The 22,123-nt window shown below is 38.9% G+C and overlaps 1 long non-coding RNA gene across 23 annotated transcripts in view; it reads left to right on the top strand.

Moving 5' to 3' along the window:
* Positions 1–22,123, top strand: part of LOC147917415 (uncharacterized) — a 225,669-nt gene that overhangs the window by 13,045 nt on the left and 190,501 nt on the right. For 22 of the 23 annotated variants that reach the window (XR_015549628.1, XR_015549647.1, XR_015549643.1 and 19 more), the window contains one exon: positions 19,861–19,903. This is a non-coding gene — a long non-coding RNA (uncharacterized LOC147917415). The remainder of the gene's footprint in view (positions 1–19,860; positions 19,904–22,123) is intronic. The other variant, XR_015549636.1, reaches the window with a different exon arrangement.

The following is a 22,123-nucleotide window of genomic DNA, read 5'->3' as shown; positions in this document are numbered from 1 at the left end:
TTCCCCCTCTCAGATGTTTCAGTTATCTATTACAGTATAACTGTGTATTCAATATAAGCACCCCCAACATTTAATGACTTATGTCAACAATGACTCATTATTTCTCACTCTTGTCTGGGTTTCCTGGACTTCATAATCTCTCCACGTGGTGTCAGCAGGGGTCTCAAATGTGTCTACTGTAGTTGAGTGCTCGAAGGTGCACCTTGATTCTCCTCCCTCTTGTCACCCTCTCCCCCTTGGTCTCATCATCCAGGGCCTCTCCATGTGGCCCCTCTCTCTAGAAAGATTGTCTGCACTTCCTTATAGCATGACAGCTGGGTTTCAAGAGAGCCCAAACAGAAGCTGCCAGGTTTCTTAAGGGCCAGGCCTGGAGCTGGTGCTGCTGCCTATTCTATGAGTCAAAAGCTAGTCATGAGGCCAGCGTGGATTCAAGGAGAGGGAAAATAGACCCCATCTCTATTTTGAGAGGAGTGGGTTGTGAATACACAGAGAGCAGGACTTGGTGGTGGCCATCTTTGGGGACTATCTATTACATCCCTTCTTCCTGGTTTTATTTTCTCCTAGCTCTTATCACTCTGTATTTATCTTGTTTATTATCTGTCTCCTACATTGGATGTATACACTAGAAAGTCAGGGATTCTTGTCCATTTTAGTCACTGCTGCATACCCCCAGAATGCTGCTTCCCACATAGTAGGTGCTCATATATTTTTTGAAATGAAAGTTTAGCACACTAGCTGCTGGGATATTTTCCTGCTCTCTCTACCTAGGCATTTATCATCTACATGGTCCCTCATGTCTGATACGGATGCAGCATGTTAATATATGTTTATATATTTGACTTTTGCCATATCTGATCCCACTTGCTCTGACTGTATCTTTGGGAGTTAACTGGGGCATATTGGATTCTTTACCTAGTCTAAGTCTTCTGATGTGGAATGATGATGCAGAATTTGATGCCAACTTGGCTGGCATCAGACTGTGCCCACTTCAGACTACTTTTGGTCTGCCCTGTCCTCATGTATTCCTGGGTGCCCACTATAAAGACTAATCTCTCCAAAGAGTCAATATACTGGGAAAGTTATATTTTCTCAGTCACTTATATATATGATAAAGCGTAGAAATATCCCACAATCCCACAATTTCTGAAGAAATCTAAGGGCAGGCACCTGATAATACTTGTCAAATAAAAAAGAGGTATTAAAATTTTTCAAGTATTTTTAGGGTATTAGAAAACCAAAAGCTGGTGTAGAACTATGTTTATTGATCTAAGCCTTTTATTTCTTTACTCCATTCCAGTGTAATTTCTTCTCATTCCGTTTTTTTTTGTTCATGCCTTTTTCCAAGTTACAAAAATTTCTTATTGAAACTGCACAGTTACTTTCTCTCAGTTTCTACCTCTAAGTCTCAGCTCTTCAATGATACTTGATTTGGAAGTATATGATTGCTTTAATTCTGATTTTATTTGGCCTAAAGCTTCCTGGTAAAATCTTTCCAGCAGGGAATCACCTGTTGCTTTTATACAAGATTTTTTATTTTAGAGATACAATTAGCCATATGATATGCCCATATCATAATGCCGTTGATTCTGGAAACCATATACACAAATAAGCCAAATATTTTTTTTAACAGTCACACCTCGTATAGTAATGAAAGACATTAGAGTGACATATAAAAATCATATTAATGGATGGTTTCATCTAATGTCTGTACCTGGAAATTGCAAATGGATTCAGTGACTGCTACATGATTAGTTGTGTAGAATGAAAACAGCTATTATCTGTCTATAAGTTTTATATTTAAGCAAGTGAAATATCATAGCATGGGATAATTGCTGGCAGGATTTGCTGGACGAACTTTAAAATAAATAAGGAGAAGGAGGAAGGTAAGACAGATAAAGAAATATTTAACTAGTGTTCTCAAAGCAAAGACTGAGAAAGAAGAGGGAAATGTCTTGAAAAATCATGAGACCTTTGTGAATTATTCTTTCATGTCAAGGATTATAAAATAATAGTATAAATTAAGAGCATCTATAATCTTCTGGAGGATAGAGGAGGCAGAATATGATCATAAAGTTGATTGCTTTCCTGAAATCAAATTAGTGGATACAGGCAATTCAGTAGACAGCAGTATTTAATCACATTTGTTTGTTGAATACGTTGATATCTCTGCCAATTTATTTCTAGAAAGATAATTGAAAACCTTGCTTACAAGTTAAAGTAAGAGGAATCACTAACTATCCTCCATCAGGGCAATTTCAAACATTGTTCTTTCTCACCTGCCAAGCTTGATTTAAGGAATCCCACCACAGGACAAGAAGGCTGCAGTTTTTGCTATACTGTATTTTTAACTCTTAAATTTTGTGTGTTGAACGCGAGTATCCCAATGAAGAGTTTGGTCAAAATGGGAATTATAAAACAAGAAAGACATTCTATCCACCTTACCTGAAAAAGGTCATACAATTTTACAAGACTTTCAGTCTGTAGAACGAGAACCTCCTCTCATTCTTCTATTGGTAAAAGTGGCCCTGTGGTGTGCTGGCCATCTTTTGGCCTAGACACGCCTCATGCCTGGGGCAGACCTACTGAAGTGGAGGCTAGGTTATGTGTCCCCTCTGGGGCGCAGTTACAGTTTGCGTGTTTTTTGGTTCTGACAAAGAGTGATCTCAGATTTGGGGAAATCAGGAGAAAAGGGAACATTGCTCCAAGAGTGTGTGCAGCTGGGAAATATCTCACCAGTCACGGAGAATTCAGGGAGAAAATGGAATCATCATCTACAAGCATTTGTTAATATCCAAGTATATACATATGGCACTCCAGAGGCACTAAGAGAGAGGAGGAAACCCTGCCTGCCCTCCTGAAACTGAAATAACTAGGGATGGGTTACATCATTTCTTTAGAGAAAGATAGACTTACAGGGATTTTGTAGAAATAAAATTCTTTGTTGGCACAATGAGTGATGCTTTTTTCATTCTAGGGCTGATTCATTTTTGCTATGGAAATATTAATTTAACAAAGAGATTTATTTTATTTCCTAATTATAGATTGAATTCTTATCATTAGCAATTTATAAAATATAGAAAACATAAAGAAGAAAATGACAATGATCTTTATACCCTAAATCTAGAGATAACAGCTGTTCAGATTTTAGTACATTTTCTTCCAATATTTTTGAACACAAACACATACATTTTACATAGTTGGGATTACACTGTTTACACATTTTTGCATCATGCATTGTTTTTAATCACTTTATATTGTTGACAATTTTTACATTTTTAAATACTATCTGTAAACACCATTTATAAAGGCTGAAAGATATTTCATCATAAGATTTATCATAACTTATTTAACACTCCCTTATTATTGGATATTATATTAACTTTTATAAGTAATGTCATAATAACTTTTTAATATATATTTATGTGTATTTTTATAATTTTCTCAGAATTTATTTTTAGAAGTAGAAACACTGGTCAAAGAGAGTAAATATATTCAAAGTTGTTCTTTTTTTTTGTTCTTGATATCTATTGTTAAATTGCTTTCTGTGAAGGTTATACCAATGTACATTAACCAGTACTAATGAGATTCATCTCATCACATCTTTGACAATGGTGAATATCATCATGAATAGAGGAAAAATCTTGTGTTTTAATTTTTTTCATTGAAAATATTTTTCTGTTTATCAGCCACTTACAATTCTGTTTTGTGAATTGTTTATTCCTGTTCCTTTATTTGTCCATTTGCTTATGGAGACTTGAATGTTTTTCACATCATGAATATTAATTTTTAGAGGTAAAGTATTAGCTCATGTATAAGTTTAATTTTAGGGAACAGCTTCTAGGAATGCATCTAGTCTGTCCATCAGTTAAACAGTTCAGAATTTACCATCTTTACAAATATTATGATAGAGAAGTGCAGGTTCAATGATCATGTCATTCTGCTTGTCAAAGTCTTTAATAGCTCTCCAGACACTGAGAAAAATCCAATGCGCTCCAAGATATAAATGCAGACTGTCTTTTCATCTTTTCCCTTGATGTGCTGTTCCTCTTTCTGTTAGTATTCTTCACCCCTTCCTGGGCTTCTACTATCTCCATTAAACTTAGATCCCTGTCATACTGGAAAGAATGTTTTCTCTTCTTCAACCTGCTCTATACAGACTCTCTCTGTGCTATTAAATCTATTCCAAGCCTTCAGATCTAAATTCATTAAGGCTGCTTATGTTCCATCTCCTTGTCTAGGCCTTCCCAGATATCCTCCACCCAGAAGTAAAACCTCTCCCCCATTATCTCATTGTACTAGGTGAATCTATTAGAATGCTTTGCATTGGGGGTGGCAGTGGTGTCCCTGAACGGCAGAGAATTGGTATTGGGTATAATCAGGCTTACTTGAAACCCCTGACCTCTCTGTTTTCTATTCTGCCCAGCCCCTTTTTTCTTTGCCCCTGTCCCTTTCCTGCTTGGATTAAATAGGGAGTGATTCTATTCTCATGACCACATCAATTCCTCTTTTTCATTGTCATTCTATGGACCTGGCAAAATCTCATCCTGGATGAATCCAATTATCATCCTTACCTGTGTACTGGGACTACTGACCATATCTGGAAAAATTTTGCAACTGGCTGGTGTGGTGTGGTTACCCTCAAACTCGATGGGCCCTCAAAATTTCTTACTTTCTGCAATGATTATTTCAAGACTTTTTTCCCTACTTCACCTACTACCTCCTTACTTTCTCTTAGAAAATCACATTGTTTTCTGCCCTACAGAGAAAATAGAAGCCAGGGCAAGAATGCCTCCAATTCCCATCAGCAAATCTCAAACTTACCTTCATCTACGAGCCCCATTCCTTTCCTTCTTTGCTCTATATGTAGTGGAAAAAGTACTTCCTCCTATATAAGGCAAGCCCTCCATCTGTACTCTCTCAACCCCTCCCACCTGCAGGGGAACCTTGCCCTAGATCAGTGGTTCTCAAGCTTAAGCCTGCATCACAACCACTTGCAGGTGGTTTGTTAAAACGCAAATTGCTGGGTCTCACTGCCAGAGTTTCTGATTCAGTTGGTCTGGGTGAGGTCTGAGAATTTGCATTTCTAACAAATTCTCAAGTGGTGCTGATGCTGGTGGTCCAGTGACCACACTTTGTGAATCACTGCTTATATAAGTCAGGGTTCTACAGAGAAATAGAACCAATAGGATATGTATATACACACACATATAGGTGATTTACTATACAGAATTGGCTCATGTGATTATGGAGGCTGAGAAGTCCAATCCAAGATTTGCAGTTGGCAAGCTAGAGATCCAGGAGACCCGATGGTGTAGTTCCATTCTTTTTTTTTTTTTAATTTTTTTAAAAATTTTTTAATTTATTTTTCCCCCAAAGCCTCAGTAGATAGTTGTATGTCATAGCTGCACATTCTTCTAGTTGCTATATGTGGGACGCGGCCTCAGCATGGCTGGAGAAGCAGTGCGTCAGTGCGCGCCCGGATCCGAACCCGGGCCGCCAGTAGCGGAGCGCACGCGCTTAACTGCTACAGGCTGGCCCTGTAGTTCCATTCTAAAGGCTGCAGGGATGAGACCCAGGAAGAGCCATTTTCAGTGAGTCTGAAGGCAGGATAAAGCTTACATCCCAATTGGAAAGCAATCAGGCAGGAGGAATTCTCTCTTACTTGGGGGAGGGTCAGCCTTTTTGTTTTGTTCAGGCTGTCAACCGATTGGATGAGGCCTACCTATATTATGGGGGGCAATTTGCTTTACTCAGTCTATCAATTTAAATGTTAATCTCCTAAATCTCCAAAAACATCCTCACAGAAACACCTAGAATAATATTTGACCAGACATCTGGGCACCCTGTGGCCCAGTCAAGTCGACACATAAAAGTAACCATCACACTACCCTATAGATTATCCCCTTCCTACTATATTCTTTTTCTTTGACTGTCTATCAGATCTTTCCATTCACTAAAGATGCCCAAGATTTTCCATCTATAGAAAATACTACCAACCACCCCAAAAAACTCCTTGCTTTAAACCCATATTATCTTTTGGCTCTCATCATACATCTCTCCTCTTCACACCCAAAATTCTTAAAAGAGGTTATCTATAATTATTGTTTCTGTATTCTCACCTCATTCTCACTGCTGAATCCACAACAATGCACTCCAGTCTCTGGATCCCCAACTACATTCAGACCGAAGTTAACAAAGGTTTGTATGTTATTAAATGGCAGTGGGAAAACATTAGTCATAATTTTGTTAATCTAGAATGACATTTTGCTTTGTTAATCAAATCTTCCTTTTGAAACACTCTCTTCCTTTGGCTTCTGGCACAACAATCCACTGATTTTCCTCCTCACTCACCATTGTCTTTATTAGATCTTTCTCCTCTTCTTGACCCTTTGAGTTTCAGTGTTCTTTAGGGCTTTCTCCTAGGCCTTTCATGTTCTAAGTTATACGGGATTTCAGGGAATCTCATTTACTTTCACTGCTTCCATAACCATTTATATGCTGATTTACCCTCAAGTGTATCTCTTGCCTGAGCTTATACCTATATATTCAAATCTCTCTTGACATCTCCACTTGAATACTTTTTGTCAGGAACCTCAACATCAGCAGGCTCATAAGCGAACTCATCATCTTTCCCCATCTTCTCCCTCCTCCTATGGATTTGTCCCCAGTGCTGTCCTTCTTGAGTCATTAGGAAAGTTTAGTTTTTCAAGTTACAGCCTTGGGAGTAACCTGTCTCTCTCCCCAATTTTCTATACCCAATTTGTAACAAAATCTCATACATTACATTTTAAATATCTCTCAAATTCATCAGTTTCTCTTTATTACCACTGCCATCATCATCTTTTTACTGTCTTAGAGTAAATCACCTCCTAAATTCACTTCCCTGCCTTGAGTCTTACTATTCTCCAGTTATCATTCTGTTTCCAAATCCAGAATGGTCCTTTAGACATCACATTTGATCACCCTCCTCTTATGCTTAGAACTCTTCAGTGGCTTCCATTTGCGTTTAGATTAATGGCTCCAAACCTTAAGATTCAAGACTCCTCCACTCCTCCTACCCTTAGCCCCACCCACATTACTGCTAGGATTTGGACTATTTACAAAATGCTTGTGAAACTCACCCACCTAATAGGGGCATCTCATTTAATCCTTACAGGGAGATTTTCTGAGTCTTGAGTGAATAAAAAACATGTATTCTGTGTAGTGCCTGGCACATGAGATGCTCACTAGATAGAAATTATTTTCTCCAATTTGAGAAACCAAGAGATTGGTGTCAATCTCTTCCACTAGATTGGGAATCCTCCAAATGCTTGCATTCCTCTGCAAGTCCTAGCACCATGCTTTTAAACACAGTAATTGTAATGTTGTCTTTTTAATTAGAATATTGACATAAGGAGATGTTACCATTTCTGAAATGATCCTCAGAATTTTTTTTGACTACATATTTCTTGTATATTATTGGTCCAGATTTATGAAATGCATAGAAATTCATTCTCACTGATAAAGGCCTTTTTTGGAGCCATTAAAATGTCATATTTTCTCAATCAAAAGGCACATTGGAGAAATTCAATATATTTACCAAATAAAAGATGGTTGTGTTTCACATCATCTAAAAATAACCAAATGCATAACTTTAAGGCAGATGATACAATTGTGTAATATAAATAGCTATCATTTGAGATTTATAATTGCATCCAAGCTATTCATGTATGCATGAGTCATCATTAGAAGCTTGCATTTTAAGATATGCATGATATGAAAGAGATATGAAAAGTATTACTGTAGTGATCTGATATGGGAACAGGGAAGACTTTAATCATAAAAATTACTACTTGTGTAAATGCTCAGTTTTAGATAAAATAATGCTGAATGCCATTTACATACATAATTCAAATCCTGTAGGTACCTAAACAGAATTCTCAGAACAAAAGAAATCTTGAGATTTTCTCTAGGCTATAATAAAGCAGCAAGTTGAAAAGTAAAAAATCTCAGTAAAGCCTAGTATGGGTTCATGTTATAGGACAAATAAATGGATTGAGTAAAGTCACCTCTAAACAACTGGATTTTATTAACTAACTTGAACAGGTGGATGCAGGCATGGTGGATGCTCAGGTAAACATCTCTGAAAATTAGCTATGTCACTCTAAAACCTTCTGGGAAGGCTGAACCTAGAATTCTTCCTGCAAAACCGCAAAAACAGTGCCATAGAAAACTCATTTAAGATAAAGCAGCAACTCAAATTGTGAAGGGGAAAAATCTCAAGTCATACGTCCTAAGCATTTATAGGCCAGGTCATGTGGGTAAACCATTGCATGATAATTTGACACTTGCCTCTCTAGGCCACATTTCAATACTCCCCTTTTAGGTGAGTATAGTACTTTCTGTTCTATGCGGATATGTGAGCACACTTCTCTCCTAATAAGCACCAGATTCTTCCAGAGCATAAACTAAGCTCTTTTGGAATCCACTACCGGGCCACAAGGGTATCATTCAGTGCATTGAAGTAGTAATTTACTAAATGGGACCCTCACGGCCCAAAAGAGTTCATGCAGCTTCCCAAATGCCTGCCTTAACCAGGTGATGGTTTATGGTCTGGAGAACCTAATGAGTGTTCAATTATACTGTTACATTTAGAAAAGGAGATTCACATTTTGGCAGAAATTGTAGCTCTGTTTTATGCTTTAGCGCAGAGTCAGGTTATGTTTAGCCTTCTTATTCCCACCAGAATTTTTCCTCTCATATTTTATATTTTGCTTCTGTTAGGTTGCCTAAGCAGCACTCCCTTTCCTCTAGTTAATGACTCCATTGGATTTTAGTTACCATAATTGTTTCCCTAATTGATTTCATTGGAAAGAATGATTGTTAGGAAAGGTGATAAACATTGAAAAGTCTGCCGCTTGTTCTCACTCATTATTCTTCCAATTCATTTTCAAAAATGTTTTCTACTTGGAAATTAAGAAAACACTTTTAGGGGCCGGCCCCGTGGCTTAGCGGTTAAGTGCGTGCTCTCCGCTGCCGGCGGCCCGGGTTCGGATCCCGGGTGCGCACCAAGGCACCACTCCTCCAGCCATGCTGAGGCCGCATCCCACATACAGCAACTAGAAGGATGTGCAGCTATGACAGACAACTATGTACTGGGGCTTTGGGGGAAAAATAAATAAATAAAATCTTTAAAAAAAAAAAAGAAAACACTTTTAAATGTTGCCCATGGCTTTATTGCAGCATGAACAGTATTTTCTGTCTAGGTACTCTGCTATTGTCCAGCAATGACCACTTCGGAATTATTTAGAACTTTTAAAAGATTGTCTCTGTAAATTCACTCTCTTCGAAATTTTTAAAAGCACCACTAAGGAAATTAAATATAATGTTTCGTGGATAATTAGATAATTTTAAAAAGTATGACGTTAGAATTTCACATTGCTTTTGAGATTTTGAATTTGAGCTGTTTTTAGAAAATAGGACAATATTGTTCATGCAGTAAATAAATATAGAAGGCTAAGGTGCTGCCATCTCAATATTCTCTAGGTGGCAGCTTAGCTCTACATTTAAAAATCTCCCTTTTAGTATTTTTCTCGCTGGCATTTCGTTTAAAAACTGGTAACATAATGCACAACAACAGGTAAAATGAATACAGCCAAACATGATCTGCCTGCCTTTAATGCTTGACAAGGTTTTCCACGTAGCTTTGCCACACTGCTGATTTTAGTGGAAGGACTTAGAGCAGCACACCAGAAAGTGCTTTTATTCACCATTTTCCCATGTGAAGGTTGAAAACTGGATCTTTGACGATGAAGCTTTAGTTATAAGGCTCAACCTTGTTCTAGATTGTGTGCTTTGCTACGTGTCTTGTTGAGCCAACTGTCATGCCATGTAGTCACATCTGAGATGTATTTACATCCCTCTCTCTAGTACAGTTACATGAACAGCTGGGTCTGAATGTCGCACTATCCTCATTCTGTTTAGTTGGAGCCCGAGTGTCTTGCTGAGAATTATGAAAATAGCAGCTTAATTCCAGAATAAGAAATCACATTATCTTGCAGAGCAAAATCTCAACTGGGAGTGATTTTTATCCTCAGGGAGTATTTGGCAATGTCTGGAGATATTTTTTTGATTGTTGCTACTTTGTTGGGAGGGGAGTGCTATTAGCAGCTAGTGGATTTAGGCCAGGGATTCTCTTAAACGCTCTACAGTGCAAAAGACAGTCCCCACAACAAAGATCTATCTGGCCCAAAATGTTAATAGTGCTGAGGATGAGAAATCCCATTGTAGAGAAACAGAACCATAGCGGTATAATACAAAATCAGTGCACAATTCTAATAATCAACACAATCAATTTGTATAAGAGCAGTTTACTGAAGGTCATAAACATCATAAATATCCTTTAGAAAAATAACTTGTGTTTGATTAATTCAGTAACAAATTTCTCATGAGTCTATTCCTTTTCCCTATTGTCCTACTCATCTTTTTCCTCAAATGGTTAAAAAAATAAGCTGTGCCCTTACATTACATTTTCTTAATTCAAAATCATTGCTCAAGTCTTATTTTGCATATCTAAAAATCAGGAAATCTCTTTATGAAAAAATTTTGTTTACTGAGTACATAAAGAGTTATTCTGCACAACTGTCAAGATCTATACGCAATTTTCTTTCCTTTCTATTTTATAATTTTTTTTGTGTGTGTGAGGAAGATCAGCCCTGAACTAACATCCGTGCCAATCCTCCTCTTTTTGCTGAGGAAGACTGGCCCTGGGCTAACATCTGTGCCTATCTTTCTCCACTTTATGTGGGACGCCGCCACAACGTGGCCTGACAAGCGGTGCCTCAGTGTGCGCCTGGGATCCGAACCGGACCGCCAGCAGCAGAGCATGCGCACTTAACCGCTATACCACGGGGCCAGCCCCTTTCCTTTCTATTTTGTAAGTCAGTTCTATTAAAACAGGTTTGAGATGTGTCAAGTTTATCAAATTGACTAGAGAATATATTAATTAACATTATTGAAAATCAAGGTTTGGGTATACTGAAGTTCCTGAAGAATGTAGTATAAAAGAAGCTACTTAATTTATCATTGCCAAGAGGCTGTGAAACAATGACAACTTGTTTAGCATCCTGAAACTGTGCTACAGATAGGATTTATCATCACGTTTTGCCTGAAGAGCCATTATGTGACATAATTAAGTATACATACCATGTATGGATTCATCAGGTATTCTGTCATCTGATAGGCTAATATGGTGAGATGTTTTGGCTACTCTATGCTCTCCTTAGATCAGTGATTTTTCAAGTGACATCTTAGTCTAAGTCTCCATGTGTAAAATGGATTAAATTTGAGTTACTTTTGTTGTAAGGAGGGAGGCCTGCCTTGCCTCTCACAGCAGCCCAAAGGCTCCATCCCAGAAATCCAGTCTTCTGTTGAAAATAGTTTGAAAACCACTGGCCTAGAGCGGAGGTACGTCAAGCTTGCTTTAATCACTGACTTTTAGTTTTTATGGCGTGTGTTTATCTTAAGGTAAAAAAAACAGACAAAACCCTCTCTTCACCCCACATTCCTTCAGCTACCATCCCGTTTCTTTCTTCCTTTTCCAAGCACAACTTCCACGAACCTCGCTTCACTTTCTCACCTTTAATCCCCTCCTACAACTACTTCATCTGTTCCTAGTCCTAGTGTTCCACGGATGCTGCTTTTTACAAGATCACCAGCCATCTCCCTGGTGCTAAACCCAATGGTCACTTTACTCTTATCTTGCTCCACTTCTCAAAAACCATTGACGCAGCTGACCCCTTCTTCCTTTGTCACACTCTTGGTTCTCCTTTTTCCTTGCTGGCTTCTTCTTAGTCTCTCCCTGCTCTAAGTCTTGGAATTCCTCAGGACCAGGTCTTGAGGTCTCCTATTCCCCTCTCTAAACTCTCTCTAGGTTATCTTATTCATTTCTATCATTTCAAATACCATCCGTATGTTGATAACTCCTGGATTTTACATCTGCAGGTCAGTGCTCTCCTCTGAGCTCCACATCTATACACCCAATTGCCTACTTGAAACCTCCTCCTGGGTGTCTCCTCCTCTCATCTGCTATCCAGAGTCGCTCTGACTAGAAACCCAGGAGTCATCCTTTGTTCTCCATCTACCTTCACCACCCACATCCACTGTCAGAAACTCCTGTCTGTACTTCCTCCAAATGTATGCTTCAAATCTTTCCACACCTCTCAGTCTCTACTGCTGCCATGTTTAGCTAAGTCTCCATCATTTCTCACTTCAAGAGCCTCCACACTCATCTTTCTGTTTCCACTCTTGCCCTACCCTCATCCATTCTCCACAAGGCCACCAGCGTGGTATTTTAAATAGCAGATTGATTATGTATCTTTCCTGCTTACAGTTCCTAGATAGGTTCCTATTGCACATAGAATAAAATTCAAACTCCATACTATGGTCTGTGTCTGTCTGCTTCTCCAGTCTTAGTTTCTGCCACTTCACCTTCTGTCCCACTAGTGTTCTAGATTCCCTGACCTGGAGCACTGACCTTGAAGAGGCCAAGTTCTTTTTTCACCTTAGGGCCTTTGCACTTATAGCCCTTGAGTTCTCTTCTCTGGTTGTTTGCAGGCCCAGTTCCTTTTCATCCTTCAGGTCTTATCTTAAATCATCTCCCTAATCAGTAAGTATTCACTTCTCATTATTTTTATTCTTGTTTATTTACCTGTTCATTTGTACATCATCTAACTTACTAGAATTTAGGCTTCATGAGGACAGGGAATTGGTCTCTCTTCCTTACCAGGCACTCAGCTCACATTTGATGAATGCCTCAACAAGTTATTGTACTAAGTTGTCATCAGACTGTATAGGAGGGTCAACACAGTAGACATGAATACACATGCTTGCCCTATACTTCTTAGCTTTAGGAAGGAGCAGATGACTAAGCCGGGGGATATGATAGTTGGCATCTAGTAATTGAAGAAATGATATGGAAAATAAGATTAGACATGGGTCATCTAGAAAACAGAACTGAGAGTATGAGTGGAAGTTAAATTGAAACAAACAGTGGAATAAGAGGTGCTTGGGAGGTGGTGAGCTCTGCCTCACTGAAGATGTTCAACTTGAGGCTGGATGACAACCTGTCTAGCACATGGCAACGGGATTTCCTGCTTTACACTGGAACTTGATCTAGCAACTTCTAAGGCCCCTTCCCTCTCTGAGATGCTGGGACTTTGTGATTACAGAAGAGTTCTTTTCTGTATCTCCCAGCATTAAACTGTCATTGTGGGGCTGGCCCCGTGGCTTAGCGGTTAAGTGTGTGCGCTCCACTACTGGCAGCCCCGGTTGGGATCTGGGTGCTTACGGATGCACCGCTTGTCCGGCCATGCTGAGGTGGCGTTCCACATACAGCAACTAGAAAGATGTGCAGCTATGACGTACAACTATCTACCGGGGCTTTGCAGGGGGTGGAAAGGAGGAGGATTGGCAATAGATGTTAGCTCAGATCCGGTCTTCCTCAGCAAAAAGAGGAGGATTGGCATAGACGTTAGCTCAGGGCTGATCTTCCTCACAAAAAACAAAACAAAACAAAAAAACCTGTCGTGATTCTATGGGTTGTTTTCCTTCAAGTCACACCGTTTGGGCATCCTCCCAAAACCTCACTGTTCTCTCAGGAATAATGCAGAAACTAAAGAAGCAATTTCGGGAGAAAAAAACTGTTAAGCAATATAGAAGAATTGGACAGAAAATATCTTCTTGATGGTTTAATCTTTTAAAAAACATATATTAAAAAAACAAATCAATGCGTGCTTTAGGCATTACTTTCAAAGCGTTTTCTTAAACTCATGTAAAACAGAGTCAATAGGAACACACCTTTGTTTATTCAATATCCTTAAAAGTTACTGTCATGACTGGAGCTGGGATAGGAGGTCAGTTCCAAAACAACTCCACAGATTACATTGTGAACTATTTTTTAACAGCATCATAAACCTGCCATCATATCCTTTAATATTTCCTATGGAATTTCTTGTTTATCTTCAGTCATCAGCTAATGTGTTTGATGTGAGAAATAATGGCTTTGAATTCTCCAAACATTAACTGACTGAATTCTGGAAATCATAAAACATCTTAGGCTTGGTCTTATGATTGAACACAGCATTAGGAGAGGTTCAAAGTCCATATTCAACTGAAGAAATGTCACATCCCAAAGGTCATTTATATTTTCTCGTTGACAACAATTTACACATTTTTCATTATGTCATGTGACAGTATGTGACTCTGCAGAGACAAAAGTACAAGAAAACCTACATGTAGTCATCTGGCATTTAAAAACTGTGTGGTTTCTTTTTGAGGTCATTTTCAGAAGGTATGGAACATTTAATATCTTTTCTTTCAAATAATGTAGAATTACATGCTAATTCAGATGTTATAGATTTGATTTGCCCATACTTTTAATGCTACTCTGGCTATTTTTTACCTGATCAAATCTAGACCCCATCAGAAACCCAATGCCTAGATATATACGTATTTTTTTGCTTTATGATTTTCTTTATGTTGTTCATTTCCAGTTTTACTACTTACTTTTTGCTTTCCTAATTTTCCAACAGAAATGTTTCAAAAAATATTTGTTAAAGCTTGCCATGTGAAGGACATTGTATGATATCTTCCACTTTACTTCTTAACCCTGAAGAATTTGGCCTTAGTACTGTAGTCTGCGCTCCCTTTGTTATTGTATCTATTGCAAGTGGAAGTTCATTTTGTTGATATTCATAGATTCTTTTGTTTTTGTCCTCTTTCCCCTATTTCCTAAACTTCTTGTCTTCATCTTCTTTATTTTCTACTATGGCATCTTGAATTTATCCCTCTTTGTCTCTTGGAAATCTTTTCTATCACGGTTTTTACTATAAAGTACCGTATTAGTTTTCTATTGCTGCTCTAAGAAATTAGCATAAATTTAGTGAAACAAAGCAACACAAATTTATTATCTTAAGAGTTCTGGAGGTCAGAAGTCCAAAATGGTTCTCACTGAGCAAAAATCAAGACGTTTGCAGGGCTCATTCCTTTCTGGAGGTTCTTGGGGAGAATACCTTTCCTTGCCTTTCCCAGCTTGTGGAGGCCGTCTTCATTCCTTGGCTCCCTCATCTTCAAAGCCAGCAACTATGGTCATGTCTTTTTCATATCAAATCACTCCAAGACTCCTCTTCCGCCTCCCTCTTCAACTTTTAAGGACGCTTGTGATTACTTTGGGCCCACTTGGATGATCCAGGATAATCTCCCCATCTCAAGGTCAGTTGATTAACAACCTCAATTCCTTCTGCAACTTTAATTCCCCTTTGCCATATAACAGGCAAGATATTCACCAGTCCTGGGGATTAGGATGTGGACATCTTTGAGGGGCCCTTATTTATAGCTACCATGAATGCGTACCTCTCTTTCTTTGATGTTAGCAACCCCTCCTGTAACCAAGCCACTCCCACTCAATAGGAGGAGGCTCTCCTGTCCCACTGGGTCTCTCCCCTGGTTCCCACATTTGTCCCCAGCTGCCTGGTCTTTGCTGACTCTGAATGATTCTATAAAATATAATATATTTGTGTTTGGGTTTTGCATTTAAAGCACATTTAAACCACAATTAAATTTCTTTGATATCTAAGTAAATTAGGAAAAATAGGTAAAGATTGCTGACCATCTTTTTCTCCCTTTATTTAAATTATTTATATTGAATCCATTTTCTTCCTTTTTTCTTTTTGTAATATCCTTTTATTTTCATACCACTAGAGATGTAAACAGCAATACAGACACCAGAACCACTGGTGAGAAAACGTTTGAGTTATTAATCATTTTATTTTTATTTGCTACATTTTTTTTTTACCATTTTTGTTATTTAGAATGAATTGTACCAATGATTCATACTTGCTCCTTTCTCATTTTAGTTTTGTTATGTACCTATGTAATTTGTACTTCTGCTGGAGTCTTTCTATGCTTTAAAATATGTTCATCCTATTTTTTCCTGTTATGTATAAACTAGGTATTTAATCCTAGCAGCATCTTTTTGAGAAAAAAGCTTTTGGTTTGAAAGACTACTGATGGTCTTCAGTAATTAAGATGACTTATATAGTTACCAAGATCTCTAATTTCCAGCATGTAAGGCATTACTAGAGGTGATAAGCTTGTTACTTATATGCTAGTTGTTAATGCTTACCTGATTTCTCTTAGACACAAAGGAGATAAATGGCAAAGGCCTCACCATATCCATATCTTGATACTTGGGGTATTGTTCTTTCTCGATATAAGGAGAACAGTACCATTTACAACTTCTCTGAAATAAATGAAGATCAAACCTACGTGGAATTTTGAATTGTGATCAGGAATAAGAATATTGGGAATTCTTGGAAAGGTAGTAATTTTCTCACAATTTAAATTTGCTTTACACCAGAGGAAAGATATTCATATACTTCTGGACTATTTCAACTCATTGAGCTCTATCTGTTCCGAATAAAAGGGTCCTTTATACAATCAATGAAGCCAAGCAAAGCACTACAGTTCTGAGTTCAGTACAATTATTTCCCATTACAAGGGATGCCTATCATTGAGAAACAGCTTCTCTATTCACAGCAATGATGAGAAAATGACATCCTGCTTTTTTCAGTTATATGAATATGTTCTCTTTAAGATCCAATATATTAGCATTGCTGACTCTTCAGGCTGACCTCTTGAATACTGTCAAATCAAGGAAATGAAATGCATATGAGCAAATTCTGAGACCAAACTGAGACAAATAGTCAGGTCATTTCTCTGTTCTCTGTGCACAAGCACAGGTGTAGGGCTTTCCATAAATCAAAGTGAAATATTTGTCTTTTTATTACGGCTTTTTAACTTGTTCTGAGTAGGTTTTATGAACCTAATGAAAACATTGAAAATAATTTCTCCAACATAACTTCTGAGTGATAATATTGTACAGGGATCACTGTAAAGAAAGAGTTTGATGCAATGGACCCTGGAGACTTTACCTGGAAGTGCCAAAAAGATACCATTAGTTGGTAATTTGCAACTGGTTCATATGCCAAGCATTGTAGGGTCTAGAGGAAATGTGAACAACAGAATCTCCATTTTTAGTTTCTGATAGTTTTATGGCAGGTAGACAAGAGCTGGAAGGTTCAGACATTTATCTTGAAATAATGAGATAAGTTTTTCCTTTCTGAATTAGTTAGAGAGTTGGTACTAACACTGCCCCAAGGCATGGACTATGAATCCAAGTGTATCCACACCAACCCATCTTTCATTTAAGTCTGTTTAATAAATCATCTTCCTAACTGGAGCTGGGGGTATACAAATTCATGCCTCTGGCACAGCTGAAAAGGGGAAAAAGATCAGGAGCATGGAAGTTTTAAGAAATGTAATTTTATTTTCATCTTGGGTTTTCTGACATACAAGGAAAAATGCCATTTAAAAAATATTCCTACTTGTATAAAAGCAGCTGCTCCTAGATGGTTCAAAATAATAAAATTTGAAAAGGGCCCAGGTTTTGTCCAGGATTCAGCGGACTTCATGGAGTAAGTGCTAGGCAGAAGCTTCATGAGGGCAGGGTTAGGTGACTGTTGATTGTTGAATGAATTAATAAGAGAATGAAAATTTCAGTTTCTTTTGACTCCTTCAGATCTCAGGTAAATTATTTTGATATGGATAAAGAGGTAGGTTTTTCTACCATTGTTGGAGAGGTTAGGCATGGTATTTTTCCCCCATTCAGTTTGTGTATTCTCTTTGGCTGACAATTTCATGGAAACTTGATGAAAACTTTACATTTGGTCACTAAACAGGTTTATAAGCCATCTATAGAAGTAATATGATTTGTTTTGGGGGCAAAGTTTTGGTAGTTTCATGTATTTATTCAGTAAGAAAATGTTTGTTGAATGATTAGTATGTGCCAGATGGTGGCTAGTTCCCTAGCTCTATACACATGTGCCTCTGCTGTCAGGGATAGAGACGTGTAAACAGTTAACAGTCAACTGCTATAATGGACTAAGAACAATGCATCACAGAAGCATAGAAGGATCAAACCCAGATTTGAGGGGTTAGGAACAGCTTTCCAGAGGAAGTAATATCTCAGCTGAATCCTTGATTGAAAACAGGAGGGAGCTCACAGAGGGAAGCAGAGTGTTTGAGGCAGGAGAGCTTGGTGAGATTTGGGGACTGAAGCACTTTAGAAGCACTTTAGTGTGAAAAGTGGGGAGAGGCGAAGCTGACGTGGTGAGCAGAGGCCAAGTTCAGAAGGGCCTTGAAAGCCATGTCAAGGAGTTTAGAATTTATCCTTAGAGCTTAATTAAAATAGTAATTGAGTAAATGAATGATAAGACACGAAGATGGTGGGAAGGCATTGAAAGCCTTAAGGAAAGGAACTACGTAATCAGACTTGTGTTGTAGAACACTTCACTGGTTGTAGTGTGACAGGCAGACGGAGGACTCAAGGCTGATTGCAGTGGCCCAGTGAGAGGCAGTCATATCCTGAAGCAGAGAAGTGGCAGGGGATAGGGGATATGGGCTGATTCAGGAGATCATTGTGAGAAAGAATGTCCAGGTCTTGGCGATTTGTTGAACATGAAGTACATGAAAGACCAAGGAGTCCACGGTGACTCCCAGGTTTTGTTCTTTCTTTCTTTCTTTCTTTATTTCCTGAGGAAGATCAGCCCTGAGCTAACAACTGCCAATCCTCCTCTTTTTGCTGAGGAAGACTGGCCCTGGGCTGACATCTATGCCCATCTTCCTCTACTTTATATGGGACACTGCCATAGCATGGCCTGACAAGCAGTGCGTCAGTGTGCGCCCTGGATCTGAACCGGCAAACCCCAGGCCGCTGCAGCGGAGTGCACGCACTTAACTGCTAGCACCACCTGGCCAGCCCCCAGGTTTTGTCCTTAATGGACTCTATGGCACCATTTACTGAGGAAGGAGGACCTGGATGAGGTAGAAATATAGATTCAGTTTCAGGTGTGTTAAGTTTTAGGTACCTGTGAGATAACTGAAGAGCTGTCTAGGAGACAGTTAAATGTGCAAGACTAAAGCTAAGGAAAAAGATCTGAATGAAAGATGTATGTTTGAGAGTCATCAGATTAAAGGTGGAAATGGAAGCCATGGAAATTGATCCAGTTGCTCAGGGTGAACATGTGGAGTCATAGAGACACTGTTTTGTAACAAATGGACAGAGGAAGAGGAATTGGCCAGGAGGACTGAGAACAAGTGAACAGATAGTAAGAGATGTATCAAGAGAGTGTGGTGTCAAGAAAGCTAAGGGAAGAAAATGTTTCAAGAAGGAAAGGCTCAGCAGAGGCCATTCTGTGGTGTTTTGAAGACAGGACTTAGCAATGAGGGGGTTGTCAGTGCCTCAGAGGGAACAGCATCCTTGGAGTAGCGAGGGCAGAAATCACTTCATTAAGAGGTGAGGAGTATGTGGTTGGTGAGCCTGTGGAGGAGAGCAAGAGTGTACACACTGCTTTAGGGAGGTTTGAGTATGAGGAGCATGGGGCAATGGTGGGGTGCCAGATCAGTCAGGGGTCAGGGAAAGGTGTACAAGTTTTTTTGTTTTCTGTTTGTTTTAATGAGTGAGACTAGAACATGTTCAAATGCAGATGAGAAGAAGAGTTTGAAGATGAAGTAAGAGAGGTGAGGGTGGGTCTGGATTTAGGCAAGAGAAAGCCCATTGGCTGGCTGATAGTGACGGTGGGAGGTGGTGGGAATCGGAATTTTGAGGAGCTTGTAAAATGTTTGAGAAGGTAGTTGTGGGAAATAGAAGAAAGATAAAAATACCCAGATAAATTGCCAAACAGCATGGAGGACCCAGTGCAAGTTAAATGCCATGAAACTATAGTGACACCAATATGATTATGTGTCTTCTTTTTTCTTCAGCAGTGCCCAAGACCTGAGCTTAGGCAAGGAGATAGCAGGCATGGTGAGTATTTTCAGGCTGGGTGTGAGTGCAAAGGGACAAGGTAAATGGGACAGTTATAAGCAAGTAGCTGAAGCGATCGACTAGGTACTTGTCTCCAAACTTTTCTGTTCTCATAAGAATTTTGAAAAACTGGCTATCTCTCACATGTTTTAAAGTTGAAATCTAAAAAATTTAACAAGTTTAAATATCATAAAATTAAATAGTTGCAAAGGATGTGTTTTATGGCTTATTTTATAGAATATGCATAGCATTAAATGTATTTTTATATACATCTTAGAGCTGTAGATTTAGCTCATTCAACTTATAGAACATGTGTTTCAGATAATCAGGCATCATTGTTAAACTAATCAGCCAAATCAGGGTTACTTTTCATCAGAAAAGGTATGATTTCATTTTAAAATTCATACAGTCATGAATCTGCCCAACGCTTCTCTCACTTCTGTATTCTAAGATGTGTTAATTGATTGATAGATGGATGATTGATTGATAGGTAGATAGGTGCGTGGATAGATGGATAAAACAACACATGGATGAACAGATGGATAGTTGTCCTGAGCGTGTCTCCTGGATGAAACAGGGTCTCCCTAAATGTTTCTTTCTTAAGCTTTTTTGGCTTTACTTTCAAGAGACTTTCCCTCAGGAAAGTGGTGTTCTAGATTTGTTCCTATTTTTGATGCCCCAAAGATTTTCACAGCTGGGAACAAGGCACCAAAATACCATTTGGGATAGGGGAGAGTGTGTCTTTCTTTTGTGAAGTGGAGAAGGGCATTGTGAGAGGCAAGAAAGGGAGGCGTGACTGTCAGACATGGGAGTTTGCGGGCAGGTCGGCTTGAGGAGTGAGTTTGTGGAAGTTTAGATCTGGAAGTGTTTACCCGACAGCGATCTAAGCCTACTTATACTCTGTAAGGTCTTTGTGCCCATACCTCAATTTGAAGGTCCTTGGACTATTGGGTCAATCTAGGTCGGGATAAAGAATGAAGGTGGGAGGATGTGAGCAAGTACAGGGGTCAAGGAGCTTGAGACTTATAATTTTAATGCCTTAGGTTTAGTATTTTTTGTTTGTTTGTTTTGACAGTCAGAGACTCTGTGCTGGTTTTTATTGAAAATGGAAATGTTAGGGCACATTTGGTGCTTGTGTTTCCATTTGGCACAGTGTGAAGACAGTGGGCTTTGGAGGCAAACACACTTAGATTTGAATCCTTGCTCAACCACTTACTCAATGTGGCTCCAGGCAAGCCAGTTATCCTTTCTGTGCATCAGTTTTCTCATTTGTAATATTAGAATAACAGTATCTACTTTGCAGGTTGTTATAAGAGTTAGCGATAACTGGTTCTTTTAGTCAACAAATATTTACTCCATGCCTACTTCACACCAGGCATTGTTCGAAGAGATAATTAATGCAAAATACCTCACACAGCGTTTGGAACATAAGAATAAACCAATCCATGGCAACTAAAAGGGATGTGTCTGAGGGTAGGATACCTGTTGTATTCTTCCGTGACACAGGACAGTAATTACTGGGTCAAAACTGAAGGACAATTGCAAGTGTTCAGCGTTTATTTTTCCTGAAGCTCCTAAGGCTCTCAGCCCTAAGCTTACTTTTTTCTCCTCTAACTTTTATCAAAATATACTTTTCAACACATTGAAAACATGGCTGTCTTGAAAGTATAAGTGAACACTTGTAAAGACATTTTATCCAGCTCATTATTTAATGAGAGAACCGATATGAGGGTAAAATTGATTCCAAGAGCGTTGGAAGAACAAGGATGTATATAGTTCATCAGGGAAGACGTTAAAAAGTAAAAGAATGTTGGAACAAGACAGCTCCACTAGATATAAAATTGGTTAGTGGCCTACAGGGCAACAAAATAGTAAGCTTTAGGATTATCTTTTTGCTACGGTCTGAGTGTTTGTGTCTCCCCCACCAAACCCATATGTTGAAATCCTGATGCCCAATGTGGTGGCTTTAGGAGGTGGGACCTTTGGGAGGTGCTTAGGTCATGAGGGTGGAGTCCTTATGAATGGGATTAGTGCTTTTATAAAAGGGGCCCCAGAGAGCTCCCTCGCCCTTCCACCCTGTGAGGTCACAAAGAGAAGACAGGCAACTATGAACAAGGAGTGGGCCCTCACCAGACACTGAATCTGCCAGTGCTTTGATCTTGCACCTCCCAAACTCCACAATGAAAGAACTGTGAGAAATGACAGATTCTGAGACTTTTT

This window comes from Ceratotherium simum, chromosome 3, assembly GCF_057802395.1.
Source record: "Ceratotherium simum simum isolate JZ-2026a chromosome 3, ASM5780239v1, whole genome shotgun sequence".
NCBI lineage: Eukaryota > Metazoa > Chordata > Mammalia > Perissodactyla > Rhinocerotidae > Ceratotherium > Ceratotherium simum.
Note: the sequence above shows the minus strand (reverse complement) of the source record. Positions and strands in the feature narration are given on the sequence as shown.